Consider the following 19,887-nt stretch of genomic DNA (forward strand, 5'->3'; position numbering starts at 1 on the left):
ACTGACTTATTTCATTAGCATGATACCCTCTAGATCCATCCATGTTGTCGCAAATGGAAAGATTTCATTCATTTTTATGGCTGAGTAATATTCCATTGTGGTGCTTTTTATTTTTATGACCTTGAGATATCCTGTAGAAAGTTCGTTATGCTGAAGTGTTTTGTTTTTGTGCATATTATATAGGCAAGTCCCACTGGGAATGATTTTGCTTGTAAAGATGTGACCCCATAGAAGTTTAAAGAGGGTATTAACTTATCTTTTTCTTCTTTAAGTGATTGCAAATGTTACCTAATCTACCCCCACCCCAGGCTCTGCAGGGAGTTGGGTCCCCATCTAACAGGGAGGCAGCGGGTACCTTGGGGCTCGTAGAGAGGCGATCCCAGCCCAGATGCCAACGCCACGATCTGTCCAGTGCCCCACGCTGCACATCACTGATGGGTGGCTAACAACAAATTGGTTCGTCCAAGGGCACGTTCAACCCTAAGTTCCCCTTTGGAGGAATTTTAATATCACCTCATTAGGTAACATCGTAACTGGGCGACCATTACTTATAGTAGACGTGGAGTTGTAAATTATTCTATTTAATTAAGAACTGCACATTTCCTATTAAAGAGAAGCTTATCATAGGTTAGGAAATTTATTGGGAACACTTAACTTGTGCTAATTAAGCTGTTTGAACTCAAGGCAAGGGCATTCATTAATAATCAAACCCAAGCTGTTAAGGGCAGTTAGTGAAACAGCTGGTCTTTGTCTCACTGATAAAAGATTGTTCATAGAGATCTTTACAGCTGTTATAAGCTGCCCCAAAGCAATAGCCTCTTCAGAAATTTGCATTAGTAAAGAATATGGAAGAGGAAACTAAATTGAAAAGAACCGAGTTGCTAGCGATCTTGGACTTCCCAGTCCCCAACTGAGGGCGAGACGAAACGCGGAATCCACCAGGCGTGGTCTCCTTCCACCCGTCCCCATATTCCAGGTGGCGTTGTTCTGATTCCCACTGGAACCTCGGCTGCCCAAGGGGCAAAGGACAAGTACTGGTCGTCTGTATCTGCAGAGGTTATATTTTCTGAAAGAGAAATGGAGGAATGTGGTCTGACAGTGTTTCTTCAGATCTGTCTTGATGTAGAAAGTCTCACATCCCTTTTTAAAAAGATGTTGGTTTAAAAATTATTTTTAAATTGATTTGTCAGTCCTATATTTTAAAAAATTCTTCTTAAGTGTATGGGGTGATTGGTTAGTAAAATTGTATAGGCTTCAAGTGTATAATTCTACAATACATACTATATTACATTGTGTGTTCACCACCCAGAGTCCGTTCTCCTTCCACCACCATATATTTGACCCCCTTTACCCTCATCTCCCACCCCCCTTCTCCCTTCCCCTCTGGTAACCACTACACTGTTGTCTGTGTCTATGAGCTTTTGTTTGTTTGTCTTGTTTGTTTGTTGCTTTCCGTGTTATATCCCGCATCTGAGTGAAGTCAAACGGTTCTCGACTTTTTCCTGACTTCACTTAGCATCATAATCTCAAGATCCATCTATGTCGTCGCCAATGGCAGTGTTGTGTATATGCATATACCCCATCTTCTTTCTCCTGTCATTTTTTGAAGGACACGTTGGTTGTTTCCATGTCTTGGCCACTGTGAATAAATGCTGCAATGAACATTGGAGCACATATATCTTTACAGAAATGTTTTCAGATTTTTTGGGTAGATACCCAGGAGAGGGATTGCTGGTTCGCACAGTACTTCTATTCTTAATTTTTTGAGGAACCTCCGTACTGTCATAGACTCTTTGAAAAGTCTTGGCCAGGTCGGTGTCTTGTAGCATGTCCCACGCCAGGATTTGTCTGGCGTTTCCTCTTGGTGACGTTGAACATATTGCTCCATCCCCCATATTTCCTCTAAAGTGGAAGTTCCCTTCAGAGCCTTGAGTACATTGAGGTGAAAGCTTTTGGCAAGAGTGTTTCATGTGGCATCACGCGAGGAGGCACATAAATGTGACCCTGTTTCCCTCTCGTTAACGCCACGCTTGAGCCTTGGGTTAGAGGTCACCCGGCTCTCTCCCTTGGAAAGGCGCATCTCTGCCTCTGGAATCGGTGTGTAGTGTGTGGGCTGCTCCCTTTATCTGCGGTGTTTCTCGTGTGGCCTTCGTGTTCCTGGCTCATTCTCCGCATACGGCCGCTACTCCAGTGTCATCGCCTCTCATTCGCCATTAGGCACCTGCTCTGAGGTGGCTGGCAAGGCCTCGTGTGCTCTGGCCTGGGCTGGCTCTGGGCTCATCGTGAACAAAGCCCCCTTCCGCGTTGCCACTCAGCCACACCGGCCATCTCCCAGGGTGTGGAGGGCACCATGCTTCCTTCTGTCAGAGCTTGGCCGGAACACTCTGCCCTCTTCCTCACCCAGTTATTCTCATCCTTCTGGGGTGCACTGGGGTCACTTCCTGAGGGGTGTCTTCCTGGCTGTACACCCCATCCCGGCCTGCATAAAATCCCACCGTCGGATGGTCTCAAAACCCCATGGAAGTTTCCTTTGCAGGGCTCCTCACACTTGGACTTTTCCGTTTTATTTATGTGATTATTGTACTGATTTCTGTCTTACCCCCAGAAGCTAAGCTCCACAGGGACAGGGAACCTGCCTAATTTGTTCATCCTTGTAAACTGCAAACGTCTAGCCCAGTGCCTGGCACACAGTAGGTGCTCAATAAATATTTACTGAATAAATGAATGAAATAGTGGTCACTAGTTGAATGACAGGTGGGACTCTCTGTAAATGACATCCTGACCTGTCCCTGTCCTATTTGGTTCTGGGAAATTTCTAGACGTGTTGGCAAACTTTTTCTGGGAAGGGCTAGGTAGTACCTATTTGCAGCTCTAACCCAGTCTGGGGCTTAGTTTCCCCATCTGTAAAATGGGATAATCATAGTTTCTAGCTCACATGATTATTATGAAGGTTCAATAAGCTAATACATGTGGAGTGCTTACAGTGGCTGATACGTGGTTCTCGCTTGGGTTTCAGCTGTTATTGTGGGGTTTGTATATGGCGGTGACACTGGCAACAAACGCATACATTGGTAAAGAAGCACAAATTAATATCAGGTAGAAGAAAGCATGGCAAATAGAAACCCTACTTACTGGATTTCCACGGGCGACTCAGTGACAGGCAGCCTGGATTGCAGATCTGAGATGTCACCGTGGGAAGAGCTGCCTTGCTCCCAGAGGGGAACGACAGCCTGCAGAAGGAAGTGGCACCAAGCTAGGGAAGGGGACACGGTGGCCAGAGGGAAGAGAAGGAGCTGCAGAGAACCGCTGCATGATTTCTCTGGGAAAATCCCAGGGGTTCTCGCGGAGGCCTTAACGCCTCTTCTAGGCGTCGGAAGCCCAGCTCCTTGATCTTTGAGAGCCCTGCTCCCTCTGGCCTCTGTCTGTCTCTGCTAGAGCCTAATCATATTTGAAAGCAGTTTTTATCAGTGATTATTCAGCCGTATGTGAGAAGCTTACGTGTCTTAAGCCGCCACTTCCATCAAATCCAGGCACGTGGGCCATTAATACACACAGGCGTGGAGTCGGCCAGGAAAGCAGTCCCCACCCCATCTATGCAGGGAGGTTTTGGGAACTAGAGGGGACCAGCTCGGGGGGTGAGGGTGGGGGGAGCAGACCACGTTGGCGTCCCGACCTGGAACCAGACAGATCTGAGAGGCCTCATAGCCAGAACTCCAGCCAGACCGGTGAATCGATAGGCAGGCTGGGGCTTAAGGCAGGACTTCTCACACTTTAATAAGATGGTGTCTGTGACGATTACATATGAGCTTAGAGAACAATATTTCATTTTCGCCGGCTCTTTCTAATCTGCGGGAGATGATGTTGGGGCACTAGGTTTAATGCTCACACATGTATTTCAGGTCCATTCTCTGCTAAATCGTGGTGAGGGTCCGAGCGAAATGTCACGACTCTTCCTAGGGTGGTGGGTGCTGACAAGGAGGGGGCGGGCCAAGGACAAAGTCGGGGGGCACAGGGCCGTAACAAAGACAGACCCATCTGATTGCCATTGTGTCTCCGACGGATGTTTGTCTTTTTGCTTTTCTTAATTCAGTATCATGATAGCATTCATATAGCGTGCGGTTTACCCATTTGAAGCGTCCGATTCAGTGGGTTTCATATATTCACAGAGTTACGCAGGCGTCACCACAGTCAATTTTAGAACAGTTTAATCTCTCAAAAGGAACCCATACCTATGAGCAGTCACTCCCCCCTTCTCACCCTCCTTGTAGCCATAAGGCATCCACGAACCTACTTTCTGTCCCTATCGATTCTGTCCCTGGATGCCTATTCTGGACATGACATATAACTCAAGTCATATGTATATGGCCTTTGGTGACAGGCTTCTTTCACTCAGCATAATATTTTCAGAGTTCATCCACGAGGTAGGAGTGAAAGTTTATTCTTCTGCATGTAGAATTGCACCTGTTACAGCACCGTTTGTTGAAAGTGATGTTTCAGTCTTTTGTAGCCATGTCACTTACCGGCAACTCCACTGTTCCGTTGTTGGGGCCAAAATGCGTTCTTGACTCTTTTGTCTCCCATTCTAAGACCTTGTAGAATCAACCTTCAGAATCGATGTAGAATCTGACTGCTTTCTGCCACCTTCACCGCTACCACCCTGAGTCCAGGACCCATAGTTGCAGAGGTCTCCTAACTGGTCCACCTTCTTCTACCCCTGATGTCCCTCTAGCCTGTTCTCCACACCCACAAGCTAGAGAGAGATGTGCTTGCAACTTTAAAGCAGATTATGTCCTTGCGGTGCTCAAAGCCTTCAGTGCCCCCCCCCCACTCAGAGGGAATCCAGAGTCCTTTCTATGACCCGTAGACCCTCCGGGATCTACCCTCACCCCCGCCCATTTCCCACTTTGATCTCCTGCTCTTCTGTCCTCGTGCACGTTGCATCGGCCATGCTGGACTGACTCCTCCATGTTGTTGCTCAAACACATCAAGCATACGCCGCCGCAGGGCCTTTGCACTTGCTATGCCTGCTGCCTGGGAAGCTCCTCCTCCCCCAGATATGCTCATGGATCCCTTCCTCATTTCCTTCTGGTCTTCACTCCATAGTTGTCTTATCCATGCGGGAGTCTTTGCACATCTTAGCTAAAACTTCACCTCACTAACTCTTCCTTTACCCTTTCCCTGCTTTGTTTTTGTCTCCCAAACACCGTTCTTCTCCAACCTAATGTATATTTTCCTTATTTATCTGTTTTTTTGCCTTCCCAACTCAAACACCTTCCACGAGGGTAGAAGTTGTGTTTACGTCACTGTTGTAGCCACAGAATCTAAAGCAGTGCCGGACACATAGTAAATAAAAACTCAATAAACAGACGTCGAACAAAATAAGCAGACTGGTCCTGGCCTTGCCACTGCCTCCCACAGCATCTTTTGATCGCAGTCCTAATAATGACCATCCCATCAACCTGGTGCCTAAAAGCACTGTGGGAAAATGTGCTCAGGGATGTAACCGTTGCTGAGTTTCTCCCAGCTGTACTGCAGTCCAGATGTGCAGACCCTCACGTACTGTTTGCAGGGTCTGGGTTGGGAGCTCAAATAAAGACCCACATACTATGTTTACATAGTTAAACAGAAACCAATATACGATCCATCCCACCTTGGTAAACAAACTTTCATAATGAGTTAAGACATTCAAATCCAGCTACGATTTTTATAGGACCGAAGAAAGCACAATATCAAACACTGCTCAGTTAAATTATTGTGTGCTTTCTGTGTTTCATTGGTGGGCTGGCTGGCAATGTTTGGATGAGTAAAAAAATATATATATACATATATAATTTCATAAGTTATATAGTCCATAAAATTTCTTTTCTTTGCCTTAATTTTAGCAAAATCACTCTTGTTTTTAGAATCAAGATTTTCACTGACCTATATCTATTGACATGAGTGATTTAGTGATTACAAGTAAAGTATAATTGGATTCAAAATATTCCACATTTGGATCTCCTTCCTCCAAAAATATAGTAAATGTACAAATTGAAAAATTAAAATTATTTTCGATATGTTTTCAAAGAAAGTTATTTCTTCCTAAGTTATTCAAAATTATTTATTAAAATTAAAAGGTAAAATACAAATATGAGTAAATACGAATGATTTAAATATTCCAATATTAAACAGTATTTAAAGTTGAAATTTTAATGAGCTCTTGTGCATATTTTAATTTGAAAACTATTCATAATTCGAATGTTCTATGTCCATTCAGTTGTCAATATTAAGAATCAGTGTTATGGGCCCTGTGTTATGCCCAGACTTTGGCATTTACACAATTAAGAGGAATAGGAATTGTTTAATACTACATTTTCCTCAGCCACAATATGCAACTATTGCAAATGCCCCACAGATTTCCACAAAGATCCAGAGCCACACAGTGGAGCGCAAAGAGCAGAAAAAGGCGGTCAACTCTGTGGGGATGGTACTGTCTTATGCAAGAACCTCCTGCACTCGCTCCATCTGAGGGCCGATTTGACAAGTTAGCTAATGTGTCCTTTCTCTTCCCTGAGTGCCCCCGCCGCTGAGACCATCCAGACGTCCCGCAGCAGTGAGCACACTTGGCCCCCAGCACACACACAAATCCGCAGGCTGTTTGGACACAGTTAGTTACTTCTGTTTTGAGGACAGAGGCCAGGGTCTGGGAGAGCGTGGGCGGAGTTTTTGGTGGTAGGTTGTGCTTTGACAGTGCTGGGTGCCGGATCACAAGTGACAGAGGGGCCCAGGACGGGTCCCTGTTGCTCAGGCGTGAGGGTGGTCGTACAGATGTGTGGGGTCAGGAGGGCTTAGAGGAAGAGCTTCAGGGCCCCAACAGCTGGACAGCTTCTTGGATGCATACACCATTTTCTTTGGATGCTCGTGGGAACTTCACTCCAATATTTCTTGTCTGGGTGGTACTGTCTTCTGAATTCAGACTGTTCTGCGAATTATCCTAAGAGGTGACTCTCATGGGTCAAAGAGGGGTTGGCTTTTCTACTTAAGGATGCAAGTATTATTTGGGCTTTGTGGACCAAAAGCTTTGCCACCGACAGGGACTCTCGAATGTTCTCCTCCACAGATGAAGGACTAGGCAAGGGCTGTGGGGCTGGAGAAGAAAAAGTCAACGTCAAACCACTCAACCTCGCATGATCAATTTTATTTAAGCTGTTAGCAGAGAGTATTTTGCACTGGAGACTTCTTACATCAAGTAATAACCGAATGTTAAGCAAACACATCATCAAATATTAAAATATAGCCGTTATTAACGTAATCCGTTACTTTTCGGTAACATCAGCATTTGGAGGGGGTTGTAAAGCTAGTTAAAGGCCTCTGACGTGCAAAATAAAAATGCAGCTGTGTTTCCTTCGGCAAAATGTTTTGGAGGCTCCGCGTGTCCATTTTCCATGCAGGGGTGGGTGTTGTGATTGGGAGAGAGAGGTGACTACCGTCTGACATAGAAATAGCTGAGGAGGATGGGCACCAGAGCAGTGTTTGGAGGGTTCTTGCAAATCCAAACTTTATCTTTCATATGGGATCCTAGATACTCTTCTTTTGGCTGAACTCGGGACGACTTCTTTTTGTGACCACATTTTCTTTTATGTACTTTTATAGACTATAGACCGTACATTCACATGGTTAAAAAAAGTAAAAAGTAAAAAAAAAAAAATGCAATAAAAACTCTCGCATCTCTGTCTCTCCCTACACGCCCCACCCCGTCCCTTGACGAGTAACCGCTGCCATCATGTTGGTGTATCTGTCCAGCGTTTCTTTGCATATATCAGCAAATGCTAGTTTCAACTCGCATCTCACACATTTTTGTACCTGGGGTTTTTTGGTCTTGGTGCTTATTTACTACCGTACCCTGGAGGCCATGCCAGATCTACAGAGAGAGAGCAGCCTCGTGCTTTATTTTCAGCTGCAGAGGACCCTGTTTTAGGTGGTGTCATACTCAATTTAACCTGCCTACTCTACATGGACGTTGGGTTGTCTCCAGCTATACGATGTTAGGCTGAACACGCTGCAAAGAATAACCTTAAATGTGCATGACTTTACGTCCGTATATTGAAGATAAATGTCCAGAAGTGGGATTGGTGGGCCAAATCATAGGTGCATTTGTGATTCTGATAGATAAGGCCAAGTGGTCCTCCCTGGGGCCCGTAGCCATTTGCACTCTCCCTGCATCCCTAGTATTTGCTCAGAACGTGGCACACGGTAGGTACTTACTAAGTCTCTGTTGTAAGAACGCTCTCCTGCAGGTGAAGTGACGGGACTGGTAGTTCTTGGCCTCCTCAGGGTCCTTTCAGTAAGTTCCCGTTTTTGCTCAGGTCCTGGGGATGCACGGACCACTGTCCCATCTTTGGGAGTGTGTCCCCCAGTTTCCATTCAACCCCCCAGAAATACAGGGCAGAGGCTGCCCCCTAACTCCACCCTACACATGTGCAGGGAGTGTGTCCATATGTAGGTCCGTCAGACTGAGCAAAGCGCTGAGCACAGACGGCAGTTGCTGGGTGGACAGCTTGGGTCCGGGGGCTCTGGACTGAGGCTACCTATAGGCCACACAGCTCTGGGGTGCGTGAAAACTGCCTCTTACAGATGGAAGACCACACACTCAGGGCACATGGATCTATGGTCTGGCCCTACTTCCTGCGTCTTCCATCTCCCATCTTCTCTCCTCCCCAGAGCCCGGGGGCAAGTCCTTCTAGTCTGAGGGGGGTGAGGCAGGTGGAGAATCTCTTCTCCTCCCCTGGCTTTTGCTGAAGCTAGTCTGCCAAGGGCAGGAGTGGTCTTTCTTTATAGCATGGCCGTTGGTAGGAAGGGCTCCGGAGCCAGACAGCTCTGCTACCATGTTTCCCTGAAAATAAGACCTCGCCAGACAATCAGCTCTAATGCGTCTTCTGGGGCAAAACTTAATATAAGACCCGGTATTATATATTATATTATATTATATTAATATTATATTATATTATATTATATTATATTATATTATATTATATTATATTATATTAATTATATTATATTTATTATATGAGACCCAGTCCTATATTATAGTAAAATAAGACCGGGTCTTATATTAATTTTTGCTCCAAAAGACACATTAGCGCTGATTGCCTCGCTAAGTCTTATTTTCGGGGAAACATGGTACTTCCAGCTTTGTGACTTTGGAGAAGACATTAGTCTCTGTACCTCAGTTTCCCCACCTGTACAATGGGGTTAATAACAAGACCTATTTTGTAGGATTTTTCAAGAATTTAAAGGAATTAAAACATGTACAAGACTTGTTGGTCCAATGGATATGCTGATGATTACGACAGTGACGGTGCTTAAAATTACTCTCCACAAACTGCCTTCCTCTCTTCTGGTTCTTTTGGACTAAATGTTAATGGTTCAAAGCCTTTACCAAATGGAAATCAGTTCCTCTTTTCCTCAAAGACAAGGCAAACTTAGACTCTTAGTGTATAATTTCAAGTTTAAGCTGCCCAGTGCAATAAACAAAGGGAAGAAAAACAAAACCATTACATTTCCTATTAAAATAGTAGGACAGTTCCCATGAGTGTAACACCCAAAGTTGTTGGAGTTGATATGTTACTCAAAACTGGAAGAAACCTAATCGAGTCCATTTACTGAAATTATGATGAGTAAACTGAGGCTCAGAGAAAGGAACTAATACATTCCTTTCCAGATGTGGGGCTGGAGCTAGAATATATGTCTCCCAACCCCTTCCATGCTCCTTGCAGCGTCCTACAGCCAAGTGAAGAAATACAGCCATTCTTTGAAGCTTCTCTAATTTCTTCTATGACACCTGTCAACAAACAATTTTTTGTGTGTGAATAGCCTGACAGTAAATATTTTAGGCTTTATGGGCCATACATCTCTGCCACAACTACTCAACTCTTCCATTGTATTGTGAAAACAGCTGCAGACAGTATGCAAATGAATGGAGATGGCTGTGTTTCAATAAAACTTTATTTAGAAAAAAAGGCGATGGGCCAGATTTGACCCGGGAGCCATGGTTTGCAGATCCTTGCTCTGTGGCATCCCAGCTGGAGTGTTAGAAAGCAATGCCAGGGCCGTGAACACTTCTCTATATGAAACAGAAGCTGTTAGACAAATGCGAAATGTGAAGACAGGGAAAGAGGGAAGAGTTAGGGTGTGTGAATAAGAATAATTAGGCAAAAATCAGGTTTGCTGTTTCTTTTTATTTCTAAATTTTTTTTAAGAGGAAAAATAGACATGGCAATTTTTATACATTCACAAATAAGCTTAAGGGAGAGAGTCAGTAAAATGGTGTCAGTTATCTTGGAATTCCTGGTAAAACTTGCCAGAAACTTCAGATAAAAGGGCAAATTTTATCTGCCTGTGTGACTCAAGCACTTTTAAGCTATAGCATGAGAATTATCCACTTAGTTCCCAGAGATTAGCTTGCTTTATTAGGATATAAAAAAATAAGCAGAAAGAAGAGAAAATGTGTTCAGAGATGCTTTGCTTTAGTTTGAGGAAATCAGTCTACAGTTAATTAGGAAACAACTCAGAGGCCACAGGCAGGTCAGCAGAGTGAGGCTGAATCATTATCAGGTGAGTATTCAGTTAAGAAAACGCCACGAAGAATTCTTAGTGGGAGGTGGCATAGTTACCTGCATGTTTTGAAATCGTTTGTGATGGGGAGTATATTAATTATCTGTTGCTACATGATACTTATACGCAAATTTCTCAGTTTAAAACAACAACACTTATCATTTTATAGTTTTTATGGTCAGGAATTCAGGTACAGCTTAGCTGCCTCGTCTGCTCTGGGGTCCCACACAAGCTGTGATCGAGGAGTCACCCAGACTGAGGTTTCATCTGAAGGTTCAAGTGGGGAAGGTGCCATTTCTAAGCTGCTGTGGTTCTTGGCAGGACTCAGTTCCCTGAGCATTGTTTGGCTGAGGGTTTCTCTTCTTAGTTGGCTGTTGGCTGGAGGCCACCCTCCATTCCTTGCCATGTGGTCATCTCCAGTATGGCAGCTTGCTTCATCAAAGCACGCTGGCAGACCAAGGTGGCTGTGGAGTTTGCCAGCATGATGAAGTCACCGTCTCATGTAACCGAATTATGGAAGTGACATCCCGTCATCTTTGCCATATTCTGTTGAGTAGAAGTAAGTCACAGGTCTTGACCATACCGAATGGAGGGGATAACACCAGGACATGAAAACCAAGAGGTTGGGCTGATTGGGGGACATTTTAGGGTCTACCTGCTATAGGGAGGGAGTAGCAGTGATGTCAGCCTATAATGAGAGCAAGACCTTCCATGTTGGGAAGGTCTCTGAAGCCATATTTACTCTGAAGGATGAGTGATTGCTCATGATGCTTTGGGCAGGGCATGGGTGCACGTGCTGCGTATTTTCCATTTCTAACTTGAAACTCTCTGTCTGGTGTATAGTATTCCATCATGATATTTACTTATTTTGTTGTTGGACATTTGTGGTCAGTTCCAGTTTTTGACATTAAAAACTGTTGCTATGAACATTTTTGTACTTGATTTTTGGTTCACATGTTCTGTTGGGTATATACTACTTAGGAGTAAAACTTCTGGGTCCTAGAATAAGCATATGTTCAAATTTAGTAGATTCTGTTAAACAATTTTCTTATATGAATTTAACCTCCCACTTGCCTTGTGGGACTTCTGGTCATACACTGTCAACAACACTTAATATTGTTAGTCTTTTTAATTGTAGCCATTCTAGTGGGTATGTAGTGGTATCTCATAATGATTTTATTTTGCATTTATTTACCTAATGACTAAAGATGTTGAACATCTTTTCATCTGTCTATCAGCCATTTAGGTTTTGTTTTGTTTTGTGTTTTTGGTAAAGTGCCTGTTTAAGTCTTTCATCCATTTTTCTACAGGATCACCGCACTCTATTGTGCTTCGCAGAGACTGCATTTTCCTGAATATCGAGGCAACACCCTCCACCAGCAAAAAGATTGCGACTCACTGAAGACTCAGACGATGGTTGGCATTTTTAACAAAAAGCATTTTTAAATCAAGGTATGTACATTTTCTATTTAGACATAATGGAATTACACACTTAATAAACTGCAGTACCGCATAAACATAACTTTTATACGCACTGGGAAACCAAGAAGTTCAAGAGACTCACTTTACTGTGATACTCACTTTATTGTGCTGGTCTGGAACCAAACCCGTAATATCTGTAAGGTCTGCTGCTACAGGGTTACTATTATTATTATTTTTGGCATTGATTTTTAGAAACTCTTTTATACTCTGGATATGAGTCCCTTTTCGGGTAGATGTGTTGCAACCATCTTCTCCCACCGTGAGACTTGTCCTTTCGCGCCTCTCCGTGGTGTGCTTTTATGCACAGATAGTCTCCATTTTAGTGGAGTGCAATTCATCCATCTTTTTCCTTATGGTTAGGGCTTCTCATGGTCTGTCCAAGAAACCTTTTCCTACCTGAAAATAGTGAAGATACACTCCTGTGCTATCGTCTAAAAGCTTGTGATTTTACTTTTTATCGTTAGCTCTACAAACCGTTTGGAATTTTATTTTTATGTGTAGTTTGAGGCAGGGGTCAAGTTTTATTTATTTCCCGTGTGGATATCCAGTTGACCCAGCACCATTTATTGAAAAGGCTTCTTTCTTCACGGTCCTGCCGTTTTATCCTCAATCAAGTGTTTATAGATATATGGGTCTGTTTCTGGGCTCAGTTCTCTTCCATTTGTGTGTCTGTCTTTGCCCCGACAGGACTTGCTTCACTTCTGTCATTATAATAAGTCGCAACGCCTGGTAGAATCTACCCTTCTCCTTTGGTGTTTGTCTTTAAGATGGACTTGGCTGGTCTTCACCCTTTGCATTTACGTATACACTGTGAAATAAAAACACCATTGTGGATTAAAAACTTCCATAAAAACACCGCCTGGGAATGCAGCCGAAATTGGTAGATGAGGTTGCAGAGAACTGACAGAACCACAGTGTGGAGCCTGTCAGTCCATAACCGTGACTTATGCCTCCACTCATTAGGTGTTTTAAAATTTTTATCAACGACGTTTTAAGAGTTTTTCATGTACCCGTCTTACCTCTTTTTCTAGATTTATTCCTAGGTATTTGACTTTTAAAAAGATGGTGAACACACTGTTTTGTTGTCTAAATGTTTGCTGGTATAGATACTACCAATACGTCCGACGATTTTATACTTATCTCAGTGGACGGGGTTTTGAAAGTGGACGGGGTTTTGAAAGCTTGCCTTTTCTTGGGAAGTCGGTTTGACTCCTGTCCCCGGTGTGCCCTCGGAGCTTCCCGGATGCACCACACGGGGGACTTAGGGTGGCCGTGTCGTCGCGCTGCCTCTGATGACAGTGTTTACGCTACTCAAGGAAGGCGGCCTGTGATGGGCACCCCGGCCACCGCCGGGCAGCCGTGACCACCTGTCATGTCCGAAGTATAGGAAAGGTGGCGGACCTTGACGGAATTAGCCTCCTCCGGATTGGAGACTGGTCTATTCCTTCTCCGGCTGCTTGAGAAACACAGCAGTATCACCACACGAGGCGCTCCCCTCGCCTCTTCTCCGTGGTCTCACCTCCTCATGTTCAGTTGTATAGCCAGTTCCACGCCCCTTACGTCTGGGTCCAACGCTAACAAAGTTGACTCTTGACTTAGCAGGGAAGAACAGGAAAACAATATTATGCAGCATGGGGAAGAGCAGAGTGGTCTGGGAAGGGCTGCTGCGTACAGCTGGGCAGGTGGTGCACTGCACAAAGGCCGTGGGGATGCGTCTGATCCAGTCACCCTCGGATCAAGCTGTGTGCCCGCCGCCGTGTCAGGCTGCATCCGCCCACAGGGGGCGCTGTCTCCTCACTCAGCCGCCCAGGTGGGCCTCGTTCCCACGTCCCACCGAGGCACCTTCCAGGATCGTGGAGAGCCTGGTCTGGGCCATGTCTGAGTTGCGTGTCCGTGGCTACATTTATCAGCTTCTCTTGGCACAGATTAGCGGTGTTGCCAGGATGCTGACAAAATGTTTCTGGAGAACTCCGTGCCCTCTTCCACCCGTTCTGTTTGCCATTTATTGATTCTTCTCTCCTGCCTTTCTAAGCCCGAGCCAGGAACCCTCCTGTTATTAAAAGCAGTCCCAGTTGCCCATACCTTTCATTTCTTTTGAATTACATTAATTGCCTGACAGCTAAAAAGTGAGCTGGTATTTTCAGATTTCAGCCGCTGGTCGGCAAGAAATATTTACCAGCTCCCGCAGATTTATAAAGATGCCACAGAGATGCCTGGAGACTAACAATCAGAAAATACAGCAGCAAAACAACACTATTTTTCAAGGTTAAATGCTCAGAATGCTAAAAAGAAATCGTCCATAAAGCAAAATAGGGATTCGGAAGGAGGCAGCCTATAGCCGGACAAAAGAAAGGAGCCGGAGGTTTAAAATAAGATTTCACAGCCTCACAATAATTATGAATTTAATAAGGGGAGCTTTATTTTTAATTTCGTTTCAGTCTGGCAGCCTGTCTCCTCCCTGCCGCCCCCTCTCCATGCCCCAGTAATGCTCTCTAATGTGTTTCTAAGGCGGAGGTCCCAGTGACAGCCAGGAAAAGCCCCCGGCCACAAGGCTTTCTGATGAAGTATTTAGACAGATGCTTCTGCCTCTCTACAGGCAGATGGGACTAACTCCCACCGGCTTTATTCCCTCCTGGCCGTCAGAAATGTCTCTTGCTATGTAGGAAGACACGTAGTGGGTTCTGAAAATTCCAAGACAGGAAGGTTTTTTGTTTTTGTTTTCTCCCTCTGATAGGACCCCAGGCTTTGTCTCCTTTCCTCTATGGGCAGAGTAATAAAATGCAGCTGAGGCTACCAAGAATGGTCACAGACCCCCAGGCCAGTGCCACGTCCAGGGCTCACCCCCCAGACAGGGTGATTTAAGTGTGGTTGGGAACAGGCCACCGATTTTCCAAAACTGCTTTTCATAGAGGACCTTGTAGGGTGAGCTGTTTTTAGGGTCATACACATTCATTCGTTTGTTGTTCATTCACTCATTCAGCAAGTATTTATGGAGGGCCTATATTTTGTGGTGCACTTTCTAGGGGCGGTTTAATTCACTGAACACAAACTGAATCATTTTAAAGTGAACAAGTCAGTGGCATTTCGTTCATTCACACTGTCGTGCAGCCACCATCTTTATTTCCAAACATTGTATCACCCCAAAATAAAAGCCCACACCCATAAGCAGTTACTTCCCTATATCCCCCCTCCCCCCAGCCCCTGGCAACCACCAGTCTGCTTTCTGTGTCTATGCATTTGCTTGTTCTGGACATTTCGTATAAACGGAATCCTCCAATATGAGCCCTTTTGTGTCTGGCTCCTCAGCTACACGCTTTCGAGGTTCATCCACATTGTAACAGGTGTCAACACATTGGTTTTGTGGCTCAACGATACTCCATTTTATGGACATATCACAATTTATGTATCTGCTCACCCATTGGTGGGCGCCTGATTTGGGGCCATCTTTTGGGCTGTTGTAACTAATGCTGCTATGAACATTCGTGCACCTTTTGTTTGAGTGTGTTTTCCATTTTTGGGGGTGGAATTGCTACGTGATAGACTAATTCTATGGTTAGCTTGTTGAGACACTGCCGAAGTGTTTACACAGGGCCGCACCATTTTCCACTCGCATTCCCAGGCCTCTTTTCCACTTTGGATACACCAGCGAACAAAACTGGCTCTTGGGTTCTAGCGGGGGGAGGCAGACAATGAAGCAGGCACGTAATGAATCTGCGCAGTGTAGAGGCTGATCTTTTCTAGGGAAAAAGTAGAAGGTAAAGCAGGGTAAGGGGCCTGGAGTATAGCTGGGCCGTGTGGGTTATAATTATAAGTAGGATGGTCACTACGGGTGGGGAGGGGAGTCAAGTGGATACCTGGGGGAAGAGTGTCACGGGGGAGAGAACGGTAAGTGCAAAGGCCCTGGGGTACCTGCCTTGTTTGAGGAACAAGGAGGCCAGTGTGGCTGGAGGAGAGTGAGCGGGGGCTGGGGGGAGGGGTAAGGGAAGAGGTCAGAAGGGTCATGGGTGGCAAGGTCATGTGGAGCCTCAAAGTCCATTTTAAGAACTTTGATTTTGAACTGAAGGCAATAAAAACCCAGGACACGGCAGTCTTTCAGGAAGCAATGACCGAAAGAATAAACAATTTTCATCTACTTATGTCCATGGCTGGACAAAGGACTCTACCTTTTGTATCATATGTATTAATAATTGGGGAGGGGCTTGTGTGAGATTTCCCGTAACAGTTTGGGAGATGCTGAGAGATTTTATTTGTGGTTCAGTCTTAGGCTTTTATTCTCACATGGGCCATAGGACTGGTCCATCTCAAGGAAAATAAAGAAAAAACAATGTTGAGATTTCAAGTTGTTCATCAATCTGCTTCCCATGCTATCGTTTTTTATTTGCCTACTTCTGTTTCCCCCGGGTTTGAAGGAAACGCTTTACCTTAGGAATGATTCACTCCTCCTGGGCCACGGAGCGCTTTGCCGGCCACAGTAAAAGTCCTGTTTCCACCCCCCACCCCCCATTCAGGATCTTGAGGGAAAGCCGGGTGTTGTCTGGGGGATTACCCGCCATTTCACGAATGTCTTCGTTCCTCCGCTGTGCATTTTTCAGAGTCTTCCCACTCAAGTCCCTGAAACTGGTTGCCCCTGAGTAAACATCCATCTTTGGTTTAACGTCTGTTGCACTGTGTCCCTTTTCAGTTCTCCTTTCTAACCGAGGACAAATGGCTCTGTGGGGTTTGGAAGGAAGAGTTACATCTTGCAGTGTGTTCGTGAGTGTGAGGAAACCCTGCTCCCCCCCCCCCCCCCACCTCCGAGTCAGAAGATGGCTGAATAACCAGTTAAGACAAATGGGTGTGGGTGATGCTATGGGTTGGATCGTACCCAGCCTATGTTGGGGTCCCCATTCCTATGTTGGGGTCCCCATTCCTATGTGGGGGTCCCCATTGCTATGTGGGGGTCCTCACCCCCAGTACTTCCGAATGTGACTTTAGCAGGAGATGGGGCTGTTGCAGATGGAATTAGTTAAGATGAGTTCAGTAGAGTGAGTTCCTAATCCAATGTGGCGGGTGTCTGTATAAAAAGGGGGACATTTGGTGCTAGACGTGCACATGGGGATGGCGCCATGTGAAGATGGAGGCAGAGAGCTGCACGTCAAGGAACGCCAAGGGTTGCCATCCACCCATGAGAAGAGAGGACAGAGGCCTGGGACACTCTCCCTCACAGCCCTCACTCAGAGGGAGCCAATGCTGCCGACACCTTGAGCTCAGACTCCCAGCCCCCAGAGCTGGACAAACAAGGTTCTGTTGTTTCCGCCACCGGACTGGTGGTGCTTTGTGACAGGGAGCCAACACAGGCGATACGGCTTATGACGTGTGTCCCAGGGTCTGTGTTTGCTTGGGAGGTGATATAGCATAGGAGATAAGTACTTGGGTTTTTAGATCTAGACACCTTGGGTTTGAATTCCCAGTTGGGTAATCTGGGAAAATTATGTGTCATCTCGAGGCTTCCAGTTTCCTGAAAGTAAAATGAGGAGAGATAGAGATTTACCCCTGATAGAACTGTCCTGAGGATTAAATGTGGTGATATATTTACAACACTAAGCCAGATAATCTGGCCCGTAGCACACACGCGAGAGGTGGTGGTCATAGTGGTTGTTGGCAACGTTTCCTGAGTCCAAGACAGACCTCTGCTACCTGGAGTTTTAAAACGTCTTCTCGGACCACTTAGCCAGTGGTGGACACTTCCCCTCTCTCGGACCCCTGCTCTTTAGGTTGATGGCCTGGGGCGTTGGGCCATCTCGGTTCCCTTTCAGGGACTTCGTCTCCATCTGTCAAACAGGGCTTGTGATAATGGACACACAAGAAGATCCACTTGTCACTTGAACAAGTGAAAGTAAGATGGTTCTAGGAACTGGGTGAGACTTTGGAGTGACCAGACGTCGACTGGGGTCATGCATTCATTCACATGTGAACGACACATGTTCACTGAAAGCCAGGAGGCTCGGTGCAGGACCTGCCACGCGGTGGGTTGTTTCCTCTCGCTCCTGCAGGCAGCAGAATGGATGCAGCGTGGTAACCATTCCACATCAGCTGCCACTCACTGAAATGTGTGCCATGCGCTGGGCATTGCCCTAGAACCCGTTCCCCTCAAGGTTCTATAAGATTACATAGGACCATCGCTCCATTTTACAGATAAGGACACTGAGGCACAGAGGGATTAAGTAACTTGCTTCTGGCCACGTGTAGTTAATGGCAGAATCAGGACTCGAACCCGGGTCTCTCACACGCCAAGGATCTGTGTTCCTGTGAGCTCCTGTCTCCTCAGCACCAGGAATGCAGTGCCCTTGGGTGTATATTTGAAACAGATTGTGAGGAAACCCATTCTAGAATCAAATGCTGGCATTTAACAAAACAGAAGCCCAAACCTGCCCTGAAATGGTGGTTGGAGCAAAGCAACCCTTTTCTCAGCATTTCAGTTTGGTGAGTGAGCCTTATCTTATTTTTGTCATCGTCCTGAAGCCGTCGATCGGCCAGGCATTGTGGGTGCTCAGACGTATTTTGTTATGACAGTTGCCACAAGCGTGAGCCAATCCTTTCATTCCGTTTATTCTCCGTCTCCTGGGAAAAGCGGTATTTCCATCGTTCTCCAGCCTGCTCACTCCTTACTGTGTACGGAGAGGATATTAATTAGTGATGCTAACGAGAGTGTGAGGTCCACTTGCAATTTCGATAATGGAATCCCCAAGACTGGCTTTGCCCCAAGGTATCCTTTATTGAAGCAGTCCAATGAGTGTAATTAATAATGGTAATGATAACGATATTAATAATGATAGTGAGACAGGTTTCCGGCTTCAGTTGTTATCCATGGCAAACTGCAAGCTCCCTTCCGTCTTCTGGTTAAAAGTGGAAAGTAGATTCTCATTTTTTGGTTTTATTTCCATAATCGTTTTTGCCTCGCTCGGCCACATCTCAGCCTGGCAGCTGGACCCTGACGATGGTCCTTTTTGGATTTTTGGAAAAATAAAAAATGTTCCTTGTTCCTATTGGAAAGAGGAGCCGGTCTGATGTGGAAAACCTCCAACTGGCCCACTTTTCTTTTCTGCGAGACCGGGTCTTGAAGCTCTGTTTGTGTGCTGTAAACCATTCATGTTGTTTGCATAGCGTATCCTGACATCTAGTATCTCTCTGTCCCAGTCCATCCTCTGGAAACACTGAGAGTGGCGTTTCCAAAAAGACAAACCTGGTTTTCCAACATCTTTGCTGAAAACCCTTGAGAGGCTTCCCACCCCATCAGGCAGCTTTCTTATCATGCCTGACGTGACTCTTAGTGACTCTTATTTCGCTGTCCAGCCTTATCCGTCCACACTGCCTCTCCCTCCTTGGTGCAATCACATTGGACGTCTTTGGAGAAACTAAGCCAACTCCCTTCCGGGCTTAGCGTGTGCTGTGAACAAAACACCCTTCCCTCCCTAATTCAGGACTTGATTTAGGCACCAAATCTTCCTCAAAGCTTTCCTGCCTTCACAGGTCATGGGTGGAGCCTGAGGTTAATTTTAGGGAAGTGTAAGACTGCACACTCGCTCCCTCCCCCACGACTTTGAGGGGTCTGCGTATGGTTCTACATACACATGCTTTGGTCCCTCCCCTTTTTGCCTCATTAACTCAGAACAAGGGTTGACAAACTATGGCTTTTTTGAATTGAGGGAAAAGTCACATAACATAAAGTGAACCATTTGAAAGTGTCCAATTCGTGGCATTTAGTCCATTCGCAGTGTTGTGAACCCATCACCTCTATCCAGTTCCAAAGCATTTTCATCCGCCCCAAATGAA

General features: G+C 45.5%; 1 long non-coding RNA gene across 1 annotated transcript in view; it reads left to right on the forward strand.

Moving 5' to 3' along the window:
- LOC141569431 (uncharacterized) overlaps positions 1-19,887 on the forward strand; it is a 250,600-nt gene that overhangs the window by 26,125 nt on the left and 204,588 nt on the right. The window contains exon 2 of the long non-coding RNA XR_016022541.1: positions 11,904-12,045. This is a non-coding gene — a long non-coding RNA (uncharacterized LOC141569431). The remainder of the gene's footprint in view (positions 1-11,903; positions 12,046-19,887) is intronic.

This window comes from Rhinolophus sinicus, chromosome 10, assembly GCF_057876585.1.
Source record: "Rhinolophus sinicus isolate RSI-liver-muscle chromosome 10, RSI-T2T, whole genome shotgun sequence".
NCBI classification, from domain to species: domain Eukaryota; kingdom Metazoa; phylum Chordata; class Mammalia; order Chiroptera; family Rhinolophidae; genus Rhinolophus; species Rhinolophus sinicus.